Source organism: Manis pentadactyla, chromosome 7 (assembly GCF_030020395.1).
Source record: "Manis pentadactyla isolate mManPen7 chromosome 7, mManPen7.hap1, whole genome shotgun sequence".
NCBI lineage: Eukaryota > Metazoa > Chordata > Mammalia > Pholidota > Manidae > Manis > Manis pentadactyla.
The window spans coordinates 117,985,339-118,001,974 of NC_080025.1; the positions used below are offsets into that span (position 1 = coordinate 117,985,339).

The window sequence follows — 16,636 nt, forward strand, 5'->3', positions numbered from 1 at the left end:
GCACCCAGAGAGTCTTTGCTATTTGTCAAGAATGTTCTAAGGGTATTACATGGTCTTATAAATTAAAGGGAATCAAGAGATGCTCTCCCCCATAATGCCACTTTGACATAAGGATTATTTTGAGCTCAAGGCATTTGAGTTCCTGAAATCCCTTATCTGCTTAAAAGCCAAGCCTCTCAAAAGAACTGTTGTCATAAATCCCCTCCAAGGAGCAACTCTAATTCTCTTCTGGGAGACAAGAAATCTGTGCCACACCCAGACACACTGTGGGTAAAATTACAGTATTTCCAGAATCTCACACTTGGCCTTATTAGTTCATCTCCATATCAATAGGTGTTTTGCAAGATGTGGAGAGGAGCTGTTCTCTCCTTAGTCTATCTTCATATCAATAGGTGTTTACAAGGGGCAGGGAGAGAGACAAGCACACACTGGGACAGGAGAGGTTTTTGGCTTAGACAAAATGAGAGAGAAACGGAGTGAGAGTGGCAGCCACAGAAACAGGTAAGTGGGAGTAGACGGAGCCAGGATTCTTGTAAGCAGTTAAGGCCTTCTTCTCATCTAGCTTTTCCCTTGACTGATTTTGGTTTCAGTGGTTTGTGGTTTATTTCCTCCAGGCTGGGAACACATTTTCGCCCAGGAGTTGAAACTGGCAATAGTTGGCAGGACCTCTGAACCCAAAATCTGTCTTCCTGGGTGCAATGCTAGGGTGAGCTGCCCCTAGAGATGGTGGGGAGATCCCAGAAACCCCGTGGATGGTGGGGATACCCCAGTGGCTGGTGTGTTTGGGGGCCCCCCTGTGGATGGTGGGGCTTCCACTCAGGAAGCCCCTAGTGGGGAACTGGTCTAGTGTAAAATGCCTCCTAGATAAGTGGGCTCCTCCCCAGAACTGGGGAAGGGTGGACATCGGATGTTGTGGACTTAGCCCTCCATAAGATAGGAGACTGTTTAGGGGCCCTGAGTCAGCTGTGTGTCAGCAGGGATTGTGGGGTTGTTGTTTCTCAAGGTAGTGGAAAGGGTTACTGAGGAGAGGGATGCAATTTGGCATCACTTGGAGGGGTTGGGCAATGAGCTATGGGATACCCTTAAGAAAGAGACAGCTATTGAGAACTGAGGTCACGCTGCTGAAAGATGCACTAGTGGCAAGGGAGGAGGCGGCAGAAAACGTGTTCCAGGCCATGGGGGAGGGGAAGGAAGGAGCAGTACCTTTAGCTTGTGGAAATGGTAGAGCTCTGAGATGTCAGGGGAGGATGAGGGGGTGGGGCTGAGGGGCAAACTGTTGCTAAGGCCACTGCCCAAAGCACTAGCCCCTCCCATATTAAAGTCCTGACTGATTGTAATTAAGAAAATTAAAATGCAACAACTGTGGGTTCCTCAGGGGGAGAAGCAACCCTTTCCCCAGGGTGTGGAGCACTCCACGCTCCACCCCTATACCCAGGATGAACTGGTGGACATGAGCGTCTGGTTTTGGCAGAAGGTGTTGGAACCTCTGCCTACATGGCTTATGCGTCTTTGGGATATGCAGGTGGAAAACATTGTTCTGTCAGGTTCCAAAATGGGTAAACTGGCTTCCCTGATGACTCACCCCTCCCTCTGACAGTGGCTGCAAAGTGCCCGTCACACCACAGGGAATCAGGTGATTCTAGATTTGCTGATAGCAGTCAATCAGGGCAGTTTGGCCTAATCAGGTGACTTACCATACTTAGCCACTAGCTGGAAAACGTATGCAGAGCTCCAGCAGGTGTTACAGGAGCTGGGCATGAAAAATATCATCTATAATATGGACCCCCAGTGCCCCGAAGAGTTGTTCATGGTAGGAATGAGAAATCTGGTGTTCCATACAGCTCCCCCACCCCTCTTAGGGCCCGTAGTGATTATTCTTGCCTCCACCATAGGATGACCCATAAGTGAGGCTAGTCGTACTTTAGCAGATCTGGGGGAGGTTGAAACAATAAAAGCATGGGAGTATGGGCTACAACTGAAAGGAGAGGTGCAAAGGGTCCCATGAAGGTCTTGAGCATCCAGATGTGGGTTGATTTGATAAAGCTGGGGGCAGTGAAAGAAAAACTTGATGGGCAGGCCACTAAGATCTTGTTTTAACTTTGGCAGCACTTAAAGCCACAAGCAGTGGTTCAAGCCACAGCAGTGGTTCCAGCCACTGAGGTCCAGGACACAAAAGCTGGAGGCAAAGCTCCATGTTCGGCCTATGTCTCTGCAGGACTTTCTGGGGGAGGATATACAGAACCCACCTGGACCCTTGCCAGAGGACAGTTGGGCATTACAGTTTGACTGAGGGGAGGGTCGAGGCACCTGCCCTGGGGGGCTGGCTGGGGCCTAAAACAGGCCCCAGGTTGAGTGAATGATCAGTCCCCAGTGAATGTGTGTATAGTGTATTCTGGTTTTGGTGGACACAGGAGTTGGTGTGTGTCCTTAATTTATTGTGACCTTGAGTAGTATCCTGGGGCCCCCACTCCTATACAGGGGAGGGGCTGTCAAAATGGAATAAGCCTGAACCCCCTTGGGAACAGGGAAGTCTGATGTTGTATATGATGTTATGCTCCCCTCTGATTCTCTTACAGATAACTGTGGCATTATTACAAGAGATTTTGGGCCTTGTAGGCTACTGGAGTGTGTTTATCCCACATTTGGCACAAATTCTGATGCCCTTGAGCCCCTTGGCATGCAAGGGCATCAGCTGGGGCTGGGATAAAACATGTGCAGTTAACTCCATTGCTGCAAAATGGACAAACTAGTTGTCTGTGTGCCTGAGGCCTCTACCAGCAACTTGTTGGCCATTTGCCTTGGCATCCCCAGGAAATGATGAAGTAGATGACTTAGTCCAGGGCAGAAGACAATGTGGGCTGTAGTCCATCAGTGAGGCCTGCCTCTGCCTGGCAGGGATGCATTATGTGACTGAGTCCCATAGCAACCTGGAGACTACATGGCCCTGGACACTTCAACACACGAACCAGCGAGGGCTGGCCCCTCTGGCACTTTGGGGACAAGGCCTGGAAGCTGGCCTCCTGTGTGTTTCTGGAGTAACAGCAGAGCAGCCCCCAAAGATCATGGTAGAGTACCCAAATGGCTGGAAGGTAAAAGCACTTTGTAGGGAAGTTGTGTCTTACTATTGTGGCCAGTGCCTGTGTTTCCAGTAGTGCTACATCTACCTCATTCCTGCCAGTCCTATTACAGGACCACTCTTTTGCATGATTCTACCTGATGGACAAGAGTTGCCTACGCTGGTGTTTATCTATAGTCCTTGTGGTTTGGACTCACCCCCTAGCTGCAGCTGCTAGTAGGAGCTCCCTACTGGTTCAGCTGCTGGCCTCCTGTGGAATGCGTGAGTTATGGACTTAATCTGAATAGGACTTTGAACCTAGTTCAAATCCTATTCTCTGGAATCCTTAATTCTCTGGCTTGAGAATTATCATGCTTGTATTGCTGTTGTTATTGTGCAGATTGTGATTTTGAGTAGATTGTGAGGCATGATTTCTGAAGGGGTGGGCTGTGGGTAAAACAGCAATATTTCTAGAATATCTCGCCTGGCCTTGGTCCAACTCCATATCAATAGGTGTTTACAAGGTGTGGAGAGGAGCTATTCTCTCTTTAGTTTATCTCTGTACAGTAGGTGTTTACAGGGGGTCAGGGAATAGGCAAGCACACACAGGGACAAGAGAGGTTTTTGTCTGCCCAGCCAAAATGAGAGAGAAATGGGAGGGTAATGGGGGAGTGAGAGCGGCGGACGGATAAATGGGTGAGGGGGAGTAGATGGAGCCAGGGTTCTTGGAGGCAACAAAAAACGTTCTCCCCATCTAGTTTTTCCCTTGTTTGATTTTGGTTTCAGTGGTTTGTGGTTTATTAGCCCCAGGCTAGGAACACATTTTCCCCCTGAAGTTATAAACAGTTTGCCATAAATTATCATATCTCCCATATATTCCCCTAAGGACACATTTACCTTTCCCAAAAGTCATATGTTTGTCAGTAAGTGCCCTTTCTCCGGTTCCCTTTCCCCTACTAAGGCATATAGGTTCCAAATTCTAACCACCCTTTTGAGTTACTCATCTGAGAGCTCCTGTACATGCAATGCACATGCTAATTAACTCCTGTTTGCTTTTCTCCAGTTAATCTGTCCTTTGTCAGTCCAATTTACAGGGCCCCAGCCAGAGAACCTAGGAGGATAGAAGAAAAAAAAAAATTCTACTAATTTAATTACCACAACCTTGAGGTAGATGCTTTAAGCAGAGGAATATGAGACCTGCAAGGGTTAGGTGGTTCAGTTAAGGCCACTGTTATTACAATGGAAAGCCTGGAGACAAAGCAAAGTTGTAGAGTTGGAATGGTAGTTCTGGGAGTTGGGGGTCAGGGTGAGTGGATAAATGAAAAAACAAAAAAGGGCTAATACCAAGCTCTTGAGCTGGTATCAAAGGGAAATTTTTAAGTTCAACCTAGATAAAATTGGACTTTAAAAGTCCAGTGGGTTTATGAATGTTATCCTTGGGCCATTCAGGTAACTGGTAACTGATTAAAAGTACTGGTTTTTAAAAAAATTGCATAACAACAAAATGAGTTCAAGCTATTCTTCAACTAGAACAGTAGCCTCGAACAATTCTTAAATTTATCAAAAATGGATTTCTGGTAAGAGAGCTAAAATTTTCCACAAGGGTAAATCAAGATTATCACGCCACCACTCTTTATAACTTGATTCTTAATGATCCGATGCCATTTTCAGATGTGTTGGACACAGTTCCCATATAGAACAGAAAGATGAACAATGTTTTAGCAGCTAATGATGTGGTTATATTATTATCTCAAATCGAGAGTAGCTTGAACAAACAACAAGTTCTGAAACTCATTACTGCCAGAAAAGAGAGTCACAGACCAATTTTTAAAATGTGAAAAGAATTACTTTTGGAGGATGTCCCAGAACTTTTAACTAGTTTATACACAAGCCAATACAAGTTACCTTAGTTATCCTGGTGAACACTGAACAAACAGAGCATCTTGGAGGATGTGTGAGGAAGTAGTTCTCTTCAAAATCAGGTCTATGGGTACTTGATAAGGAAGATTTAAAAATTTCTGTTTTTGGGGTTATCTGAAGCAAGTATCTGGTTATAACTGCTTTAAATTGTTTTCAAGCTAAATCAACAGTTGCAGTGCTACACAGAGCAGAACTTTTTGATATTATTTTCTGATTATCTGTATACTAGAATAGATCCAAAATTATATTTTGGGGAGCACTTTACCCCTCTGCAGGTATTTTCCTAACACATTTTAAGTGGAGCAGATGTGACAAAGGCCAGCACAGAAGCACATATGATATTTCAATATGTAATTGCTTTGCACCCCACCTTCATTACTCTTCTTTTATTTCCATTCCAATATATCCTACCTGGTCACATTTTATAGTCACAAGTAACTATAAATCATTTTTTGAAAAAGGTGAGGTAAAAATAAATTGTGAAAGAGATTAAACATTGAAATATATATTTCTTCAAATATAAATCAACTCCTTGTATAAATATAAACACATACACATTGAAACTCTTCCACAATTTGCACAAGAACTTGTTATTCCAGTTGAAAAACTGAATTAACTTACTGAATGAAAGTGCCAGTTCTTAGCTTATAAACCACATTTAAAGGCTTTGGTAAAGAAAAATTTCTTTTTCTAAACAGGAACATTTTGTAATAGTCACCTTTTCTTAGGAGACAGTATTATCTTTCCAATAAGGCTTAATCTATCTTGAAAAGGAAAGTTGCACACACTGATATGTACTACTTCTAAATCTGGAGATACCCAATTTCTTTGTAGTAATGGCCAAGACTGAAGAGGCTGAGGAGGAAGTTTAGCAACAAGCCTGGAATTCAGGATAGAGGTTCAAGCTAGAGATAAATATGGAAAACATCAGTATATGGTATTTAAAGCTATGAGACTGGATAGCATTATGAAGGGCCTGAGTATAGATGGACAAGAAAAGAGGTCTAAAGACTAAATACAGGACATTGCCAAGTGCAGAGGATGGGAGAGGAAGCATGTAGAGGGACAGCAAAAGAGAATGAGGAGGAATAAGTAAAGTAGAAAGCAAGCCAGCAAAGTGTGGTATCTAGGAAACCAAGAAAATGGTTTAAGGAGAAGAATGTAACAGACCATGTCAAATGCTGCTGAAAGTTCAAGGAAGATGAGGTTTGAGAAACAGTTATTGGATTTAGTAATATAAATTGCATCGGTGATCTTAACACGAGCAGTTTTTGTGGAGCAGAGATGGTAAAAGCCTTATGGATTGAGTTTAATAGAGAATGGAAGTACAGGAAGTAAGATAGTGAATTTAGAAAATTCTTTAAGGAGTTTTGATTTAAAGAGAAAAAATGAAGCTGGTGTAGTAAAACTTTTTTTAATTGGGAGAAATAAAAGCAGTTGGCACGCTGATGGGAATGATTCAAAAGCGGGGGAATAATTATAACCCAAGAGAATGGGTGAGAATTTCTGGAGTCAAGCCTTCAGTGGTGAAAAGGGATGGAATATAGTGAATAGATGAGAAGCTGGCTTTAAGAGTACAGACAGTTCAAGTTCATTCTTACTAACAGGAAAGAAGGCAGAGTGAATGGACATAGATGCACAAGATAAGCAGCTGAGGTGTGAGAATCCTGTGAAGGCTTTTTTCTGCCAGTGAAAGAGGAACCAATGTCATCAGCCAAGAGTGCCTACAGTGGAGGAAGCCTTGAAAGTTTGAAGAGAGGTTCAGAAAGTATGAAATAATCAACAAGGAAAGTATGGATGGGGAATAGGGCAATGTCACCTACTGAGGGGCAGCGGTTATGACGGCAAGTGAGAGCAGCTGGCATGGTTGTGTGCTGGATACCGTTCAGGTGTGTGGTACAGGGGCGGTAGAGTTGGACTCAACCAGACTGTATTTGGCTAATCTCAGCAGCATCTCTCCGCTCCTCACCCCCAAGCCCGATGCATCCTTGTAAAAATATCAGTTATTTCCTCCATAACAGATAAGAATATTGTTTAGAAATCTTGGAGATTCTGTCCCCAATGACATCTTGCAAAAGTTTTGTGTTTTGTCATTCACTTTTCCTCTTCTCGTCCCACAATTCATGTCTTTCTATTTTCAGCATTATGCAATATAGTTGTATCCTGATTAACCAGTTTTCCAAAAGGGGCAAAGACAGCTGTGGAAGAAGAGGTATAATTAGGACTCTAACAACATTTGTGAAGCACATTTTATGTTCCAGGCATTTAACACACATTTTTAATCATTTCAACAAGTTTCCTCATTTTAAAGGAATAGAAACTTAGAAAGTAAAATGAGTCATTCAGCTAATAAATGCCAAAGCTAAGATCCAAGCCCTGGTCCTCATGTTCCACAGTGCTGACTCTTGACTACCCCATTCTCTAGCCCTTATTTGCCAAGACAAAATTCGGCTTGTGTTCTCTTAGCTCCAACTGTACATATTCAAATGCTGTTCATTGGGCTTGCCCAAATATCTTTAATCCAGGGTGGTGTTTCCAGCCTTTCTTTCCAAACACCAGACCTCATCTGTAGCATTTATCACATTCTATTATAGCACTTAAATAAAAAACACCACTTATATTTCTAGCTATAAGACAATCATCTCTTTGGTGACTGAGATCGTGTAATATTCTTTTTTGCATCTCTAACATTTACAAAAAAAATGAATACATAACTTGTGCTTTTAAACTGTACAGCAAAGAATTCCATGTGTTGGCTCTTTCTATTATCTACGCCTACAGAATGCCCCGCTAGTGTCTTGTGACCTTTACGCACATCACAACCCTGTCATCTAGTGGCCAATTATCCAAACTGTAAGTACAAAATCTAGTATGAAATAAGCTAATATGTTATATTTCTCAAATTCAAAAATTTAAATTACATTCAGTATCACAAGATAAAACTTCTGAACCACTTTCTTATGTATGCAAACACTTTTCAACTGCTGAAATAATCCAGTTTTTAACTTTTTGTCTAATTGAATGAAATTAATTCACATTTAAGGTTTTTAGCTCCAAGATAAACACCATTTTTATTCTCAAAAAAGAAATAAAAATGTCCACATAACCCCCTTTGATTTTATGCAATGTCCTTTCCCAACCAAGCTGAAGCTTTGCTGCCTTTTCCCTTAGAGGCCTAGCTCTTGGAAGAGTCTAAGCCATTCAACAAAGTACCTACCAAGACACAAACTCAGCTAAATATCAAGACCTCAGGAGTGGCTCCTTAGTTGGTAGGATTCATTGTCTGATGGGAACCAAAGTTGTTCCAAAATTTGGACTGATATAAGCAGTTTTTAACCAGTAGGTTATGAGTGTGGTTACAGGGTCGACTGCATTAAGGTTATATCAATTTAACTAAGTAGGTTAATTAGGAGTTAGGAAATTCATCTAAACATTAATTATGAAGAAGCATTTTCATTATTGATTGAATGAAACTCCTGACTCATTTCCTTCACTAATTTGATTGTGTACTTTCTAGTGCCTAATTCATCCACTATTCTACTGTTAAATAATAATGATAATACAGTTAACTAATAATACAAAGCAGACAGGAGGGACTAAAGAATGGAAGGAGGGTGAGAGATAAGAGTTTGCAATTTGGTTTTAACTTTAATTACTGTTTGGCATTTGGGATATCATAAATCTATTACTAATTCATATTTATGAGTTACATAGTATATTTGCTTTAGCTGGAAGACATAACCAAATGTCTCTAAAAAATACTGAATTGTTCACTTATCTCTGTTTTGTTGAGGTTATTAATATGCTTTGAAGTCAAATGTAGCAGATGTATAAACTCCCAGATATTTCTCATTCTTCATAATATTAGCTTCTGATAGACCATTGACTTGCAAGATGAATATTTATTTTTAATATTGCAAACTTACCAGTGCCATGACCCCATTTTGTTTCTCTCAGATACTTAAAATTCCTGAAGTTATTATTTAGACAAACTCATTGCAAACACGGAAAAACTAAGATTTTGAGAGGGTTAGTGCCTTGTCCAAGGTAATGAAACTAATTGTGGCAGATGATTCTAGAACTGTCAGCTGCTGACAGAGTAAGTACTAGTCCTGAGGCCACACCATAGCTTAATGCCTGAGGCTAACACACCACCAGGAGTATACGGTGAGCTTTTCAAGACCAGTACCCTCATGCCTCCCATGCCCACTTACCTCACTAGTCTGCAGGAGTCTCCTGCTAAGTTTCTTTTTCTCAAAAATTCTTAACCCTCAAGTTCTATTTACCCACTTGACTTCACTCCCTTCCCCAACAAACCCTTCCAGCATCTCCTATGACCCCAATCTGTGATTAGCAGTTTCCATTCTACAAATATTTCCTCTACCCCATTATCTTACTTAAAACCTACCTGTGCCCTGAGCCAAGGTCAGGGGCAGGAGTTGAGGTACGGGCATCCCTTGCTCCCTGATGCTACTTCTAAATTATCTCACCCCGTTCCTACTGCAAAAGTCACTCTACTTTTAATTCTAATGTCACCTGGATATACCACTGTTTCCTATGCTCTACTCCCAACGTTCTAGTCACACTCATTCACTGGCCTTCTGTTTGCCACAGTCTTCCATTCCACCTGGTTTTCTTCCTTTATCCTTGGTGATTTCAATATCTAAAAATGATCCATCCAAAAGCCCCAGCTTCTCAGTTTCTTGATTTCCATATTCCATTGACATTTTCCTTTTTCCACTAGAGTCGTTCATTTTATGGTCACATCCTGGACCTTTACATCTTTTGAAAAACATAAACCTTTCCAAAAATTTCAAATAGAAGCATCTGACTTTCCTACTACAGCTTCCTAGGCATTCAGTTCACTTCCTATGCATACAAGTACTTCATACAATCATAGTTCTTCAGTAATGTGCAGACATTTGTTCCTTTCATCCCACCACCTTCTTTTAACCCACAGTCCCCTCCTGTCACCACTTCCCATTCTGTTCATCAAATTCTATTATTATCCCTTTGCAAATACTTTCAACTCTCAGTTCATTCTCTTCCAACTGAGCTCACCTAACAAAACCATATATGAATTCACCTTGCTTCACTTTCTCCTTGTTTGCATCCAAACAGGAAACTGTTAGAAATCACAGAAATTACATAATCAGGTGAGTACCTGCTGAAACCTTCTCAATTTAATTTCACTCTAAATTAAAAATATCAGGTCACACTTCTGATCCTGATATAACCCAGAAATCCTGCTACCTTTCTCCAAATAGTTTACCTTTCTTTTCCCCACAATGCTCATATTGATCTGGATCCTCTTCAGTCTTCCATCTCTTCCACCTTTCTCTCAGCAAGTGTCCTTTCCCCTACTTCATGGAGAATATGGAACTACCAGATGTAAGAAATCTCATCCTCTCATGACCAAATCCTCAAGCCTACCTGCCGCCGAACCATGTTCCCCTCTCCATCCAATCAGGAGATACCATCAGATATAAACAAGAACTTCAGAGTTCAAGGCAATTGACCTTACGTGGTAAACTGGGGATGATGCCAGATTTAGAAGGATGGTGAATATTATGTTCTGTAGAAAATAGGCTTTGGTGGAGGTTACATGATCCAAAGTTATGTTGTAGGAGAGGAGTCAGCAAACCACAGCCCTTAGGCCAAAGCTAGCCTGTTGACTGTTTTTGTAAATAAAACTTTATTAGAAGATAGCCACATCCATTTATTTATTTATTGTCTATTGTATACTAGCATGCTACAATGTCAGGGTTGAGATCATATGATCTACAAAGCCTAAAAGATTTACCACCTATTCCTTACAGAAAAAATTCTCAGCCTCTGTTTTAGAAAGAAAACTGGCACATGATGAAGAATAAATAATAGTGGGAAAAATTTAAATATACGGAAAATATCTGGAAGAAATTGGTGTTAATTCAAGTAAGAATGATGAAGGCCTGGTCTAAGGCAATGAAAGTGGACATGGAAAAGAGAAAAAAATTTAAGGATAGTTTGTGTATCAGAATCAGTAGGATGAGAAATAATTAAATATGAGACAAAAAGAAACAGAATTGGTAAAGAATAAAAATGAGTCCAGGTTTTCTGTTTTTGGTGACTAAGAGAATGGTAATATTCTCAACTCTGGTAGGAGAAAAGGGGTGGGACAAGTGAAAGTTTCCAGGAATAATAACAACTGTGATTTTGGAGAAGTTCTATACTTACAAGAAATATGCATGGAGTTTGCTTAAATCATCCCCCAGTTGATCTTGAAGGTTAATGGAGCTTTGGAAGTCATTGGTCTATATTGATAGCTGGTACCCTTGTCCAAACACAGAGAACATACACCACCAAAAGTGAATGGTAACATGAACTACGGACTTTGGATGATTATGACGTATCAATATAGGTTCCTTAACTGTAATAAACGTGCACTCTGGTGGAGGATGTTAATAGGGGGGTTAGGTAGATGTGGGGGGTAGAGGGTATATGAGAAATCTCTGTACCTTCCACTCAATTTGCTGTGAAACTTGGAACTGCTCTAAAAAATAGCCTTATTTTTTTTAAAACCTGTATTAAAGGATAGTTGAAACTCATTAACAGAAGACTATAGAGGAATAAGAGTGTAAATATAGATATATCAAAATAGATAAGTTACAAATACATAACATTCAATAAAAGCAAACGGTAAAGTTGAATATAAACATGAGCAACTTTTTCCTGAACACATCTCCTCAGGCAAGGGAAACAAAAGCAATAATGAACAAATAGGACTACATCAAACTAAAAAGTTTCTGTATAGCAATGGACACCATCAGCAGAATCAAAAGGCATTCTACAGTATGGGAGAATATATTCATAAATGACACATCCAAGAAGGGGTTAACATCCACATTATACATGAAGAACTTACACGCCTCAACACCCAAAAAGCAAATAACCTGATTAAAAAATGGGCAGACAGTATGAACAGGTACTTCTCCAAAGAACCAATAAATTCAGATAGCCAATAGACACACGAAAAGATACTGTGCTATGATTCTGTATATGTGAAATTTAAAATATGAAATAGTTTACATTGAATGAGGAGAAACAAATGTAGAAAATACAACTTCAGAATAGGAGGAGAATAGGGAGGAGAGGAAAATAAAAGGAAGAGTAGATTAACTTTATCTGCCATGTTACATTTCTTTTTCAAAAAGGCTTCCAGTAAGAAACACCCAGAGAAAGAGGGGTTACGTTGTCAGGAGGAAAATTAAGAGGAGACAGTAGGTCCTGGATATCATGAAAGAAAGGAGGTAGGTTGTTGAAAGAAGGGTGTAAAACAAAGCATCCAACTTTGCAGAGAAGTCAAGTGAAACCAGGATTAAGAAACTCTACTCTCAGTCAGAAAGCTTTGAGAAGGTTTCAGCAGAATAATGGGGGTGGGAGCCAGATGGTGGGGTGTGGAGAGGAGAGATTTGGCACTAAAGGAGTGGAGGCAGTGAGAGCAAATGCCTCATTCAAAAAGTTGGCAAAGAAGAGAAGAGAAAGAAATATAGTAGTTTGAGTGAGAAATAATGAACTTGTCTGATGTTTCAATTTCAGGCCAGGTGGATACTCAAATAACTCAACATTTTTTGCAAAATATCGAGTACTTGCATTATAAAAAATAAGAGACACAAATAAACATCTTTTTTCCTTAAGAGAATATCTGCAAACCATCTCATGTTAATATAGCATAAAATAACATGAAGAGCTTGGTTCAAATCACTAATAATATGTAGAGGCAAGGAAGTTGAGAGGTGAGCCATAGAGGTGGGGATTTTCTGGGCATGCTGCTCACCCAAATAGATCAAAGCGAGCAGGTACCTTGTTGAAGTCACCCAGTACAGCATGTCCTTCAACCTTTCAGACACAGAAACTTACCAATGTGAATAGAATTAGCAGGAAGCTGATCCATACTACAAAGCTCATCACAGACTACTGTTTAAGCCACTTATTTAAGTAAGGAATATAACTGCCAAGCAGTCTAGATATATCAACCTAACCACTGAGCCAAATTATCACAGGGTGTTTGGAAACAAGGAAGCAGAACAAGGACTTACTTGCTTTACTTGCGTAATGACATCTGGCTTCCATATGACAGGAGTGTAATCCTTGTCCAGTGACTTCTTGAATCAGCCTGAGAATAGTTTCTCTTCAGGTGAAGGCATGATCTTACAAATTTCTTTTTTTCTGCAGCTTTCTAATTAGGAACAGATGTATCTCTTTAAGATGCTGCTGCTTTTCTCTGCCCTGAATTAACTATACTTGTTATGGCTTAACTTTCTTTGAGGACATTTAGGGTTACCTCTACATAGTAGACAACATTTCATTTATATTTACAAGTCCTTTAGCTCATGCTGAAGGGCAAAGTCAACATTTCCCAAACTTCAGTCATACCTTTATGACTGAGTTTTATTATATGAGGATAACACTAATTTCATTGTTTATCTTTCTTCAAATAAATTCACTTCTATACCTAAATTTATTAATTTTTTCATTAAGGTATCATTGATACACAATCTTATGAAGGTTTCACATAACCAACATTGTGGTTACTATGTTCACCCATATTATCAAGTCCCCCCCACATACCCCACTGCAGTCACTGTCCATCAGCATAGTAAGATGCTATAGAGTTACTACTTGTGTTCTCTGTGCTATACTGCCTTTCCCATGCCCCCCACTACATTATGTGTGCTCATCACAGTGCCCCTTAATCCCCTTCTCCCTCCCTAACCACCAGCCCTCACCACCCCCTTTCCCTATAGTAACCGCTAGTCTCTTCTCGGAGTCTGTGAGTTTGCTGCTGTTTTGTTACTTCAGTTTTGTTTTTTTGTTATATTTCACAAATGCTTGGTACTTGTCTTTCTCTGCCTGGCTTATTTCATTGAGAAGAATACTCTCTGTAGCTCCATTCATATTGTTGCAAATGGTAGGATTTGTTTTCTTCTTATGGCTGAATAATATTCCATTGTGTATATGCACATCTTCATTATCCATAAATCTACTGATAGACACTTAGGTTGCTTCCATGTCTTGGCTATTGTAAATAGGGATATGATAAACACAGGGGTGCATACATCTTTTTGAATCTATGATCTTGTTTTCTTTGGGTAAATTCCTAGGAGTGGAATTCCTGGGTCAAATGTTATTTCTATTTTGAGTTTTTTGAGGAACCTCCATATTGCTTTCCACAATGGCGGAACTAATTTACATTCCCACGAACAGTATAAGAGGGTTCCCCTGTCTTCGAATCCTCACCAGTATTTGTTGTTTGTCTTTTTGATGTTACCCATCCTAACTGGTATAAGGTGATATCTCACTGTGGTTTTAATTTGCATTTCCCTGATGATTATGATTAGATGTGGAGCATCTTTTCATGTGTCTGTTGGCTATCTGAATTTGTTCCTTGGAGAAGTGCCTGTTCATATCCTCTGCCCATTTTTTAATCGGATTATTTGCTTCTTGGGTGTTGAGGCATGTGAGTTCTTTATATATAATTTGGATGTTAACCCCTTCTCAGATGTGTCATTTATGAATATATTCTTCCATACTGTAGAATGCCTTTTGGTTCTGCTGATGGTGTCTGTTGCTGTACAGAGGCTTTTTAGTTTGATGTAGTCCTATTTGTTCATTGTTGCTTTTATATATCCTTTCCCGTGCCTGAGAAGATGTGTTCAGGAAAAAGTTGCTTGTGTCTATATTCAAGAGATTTTTGTCTTGTTATCTTGTACGAGTTTTATGGTTTCATGATTTAAATTAAGGTCTTTGATACATTTCAAGTTTACTTTTGTACATTGAGTTGGACAGTGATCCAGTTTCATTCTCTTACACGTACTGTCCAGTTTTGCCAACACCTGTTGTTGAAGAGGCTATCATTCCCCCATTGTATATTCATGGCTTCCTTATTGTATATTAATTTGCCACATATATGTGTCGGTTTAGCTCTTTATTCTATTTTATTGATCTATGGGTCTGTTCTTGTGCCAGTACCAAATTGTCTTGATTACTCTGGCTTCTGGCTTGAAGTTGGGGAGTGTAATCCCCCCAGATTTATTCTTCCTTCTCAGGATTTCTTTGACTATTCAGAGTCTTTTGTGCTACCATAAGAATTTTAGAACTATTTGTTCTAGTTTGTTGAAGAATGCTGTCAGTATTTTGATAGGGATTGCATTGAATCTATAGATTGCTTTAGGCAGTATGGTCATTTTGACAATATTAATTCTTCCTATCCATGAGCATAGGATGTATTTCCATTCATTGGTGTCTTCTTTAACTTCTCCCATGAGTGTCTTGCAGCTTTCAGGGTATAGTTCTTTCACCTCCTTGTTTAGGTTTATTCCTCGATATTTTATTCCTTTTGGTGCAATTGTAAATGGAATTGTTTTCCTGATTTTTCTTTCTGCTAGTTCATCATTAGTATATAGGAATGCGACAGATTTCTGTGTATTAATTTTGTATACTGTAAATTTGCTCAATTGAGTTATTAGTTCTGGTTGTTTGGGGGTAGATTCTTTAGGGTTTTTATGTACAACATCATTTCATCTTCCAACAGTGACAGTTTTAGTTCTTCTTTACCCATCTGGATGGCTTTTCTTTGTGCTGTCTGATTGCCATGGCTAGGACCTCCAGTACTACGTTGAATAGAAGTAGGGGGAGTGGGCATCCTTTCCTTGTTCTCAATTTTAGAGGAAAAGCTTTCAACTTTTTGCTGTTAAGTATGATGTTGGCTGTGGGTTTGTCATATATGGCCATTATTATATTGAAGTACTTGCACTCTATAGCCATTTTGTTGAGTTTTTTTAGCACATTAATTTATTTTTTATTTCGGTATCATTAACAAAAAATCACTTGGGCAACATTTTGGTTACTAGATTTCCCCCATTATCAAGTCCCCACCACATACATGATTACAGTCACTGTCCATCAGCATAGTAAGATGCTATAGAGTCACCACTTGTTTTCTCTGTGCTATACTGCCTTCCCCATGTCCCCAACCCATGTTATGTGTGCTAATCATAATGCTCCTTATTCTCCTCTTCCCCCTTCCCTTCCCCCCCTCCCCAGTTCTTTCCCTTTGGTAACTGTTAGTCCATTCTTGGGCTCTGTGAGTCTGCTGCTGTTTTGTTCCTTCAGTTTCTGCTTTGTTCTTATGCCCCCCAGATGACTAAAATCATTTGGAACTTGTCTCTCTCCGCCTGGCTTATTTCACTGAGCATAATGTCCTCCAGCTCCATCCATGTTGTTGCAAACAGTAGGATTTGTTTTCTTCTTATGGCTGAATAATATTCCATTGTGTATATGTACCACATCTTCTTTATCCATACATTTACTGATGGACACTTAGGTTGCTTCCATATCTTGGCTATTGTAAATAGTGCTGCAATAAACATAGGGTGCATATGTCTTTTTGAAACTGGGATCCTACATTCTTAGGGTAAATTCCTATGAGAGTGGAATTCCTGGGTCAAATAGTATTCCTATTTTTAGGTTTTTGAGAAATCTCCATTTTGCTTTCCACAATGGAAGAACTATTTTACATTCCCACCAGCACTTTAGGAGGGTTCTGCTTTCTCCACATCTTCACAAGCATTTGTTGTTCCTAGTCTTTTCTATGTTGGTCATCCTAACTGGTGTAGGGTG

At 40.0% G+C, this 16,636-nt stretch overlaps 1 long non-coding RNA gene across 1 annotated transcript in view; it reads right to left on the reverse strand.

Moving 5' to 3' along the window:
• Positions 1-16,636, reverse strand: part of LOC118922660 (uncharacterized) — a 48,185-nt gene that overhangs the window by 19,237 nt on the left and 12,312 nt on the right. Inside the window, exons 2-3 of the long non-coding RNA XR_005028840.2 lie at positions 13,054-13,193; positions 4,961-5,048 (exon numbers count right to left, since the gene is read on the reverse strand). This is a non-coding gene — a long non-coding RNA (uncharacterized LOC118922660). The remainder of the gene's footprint in view (positions 1-4,960; positions 5,049-13,053; positions 13,194-16,636) is intronic.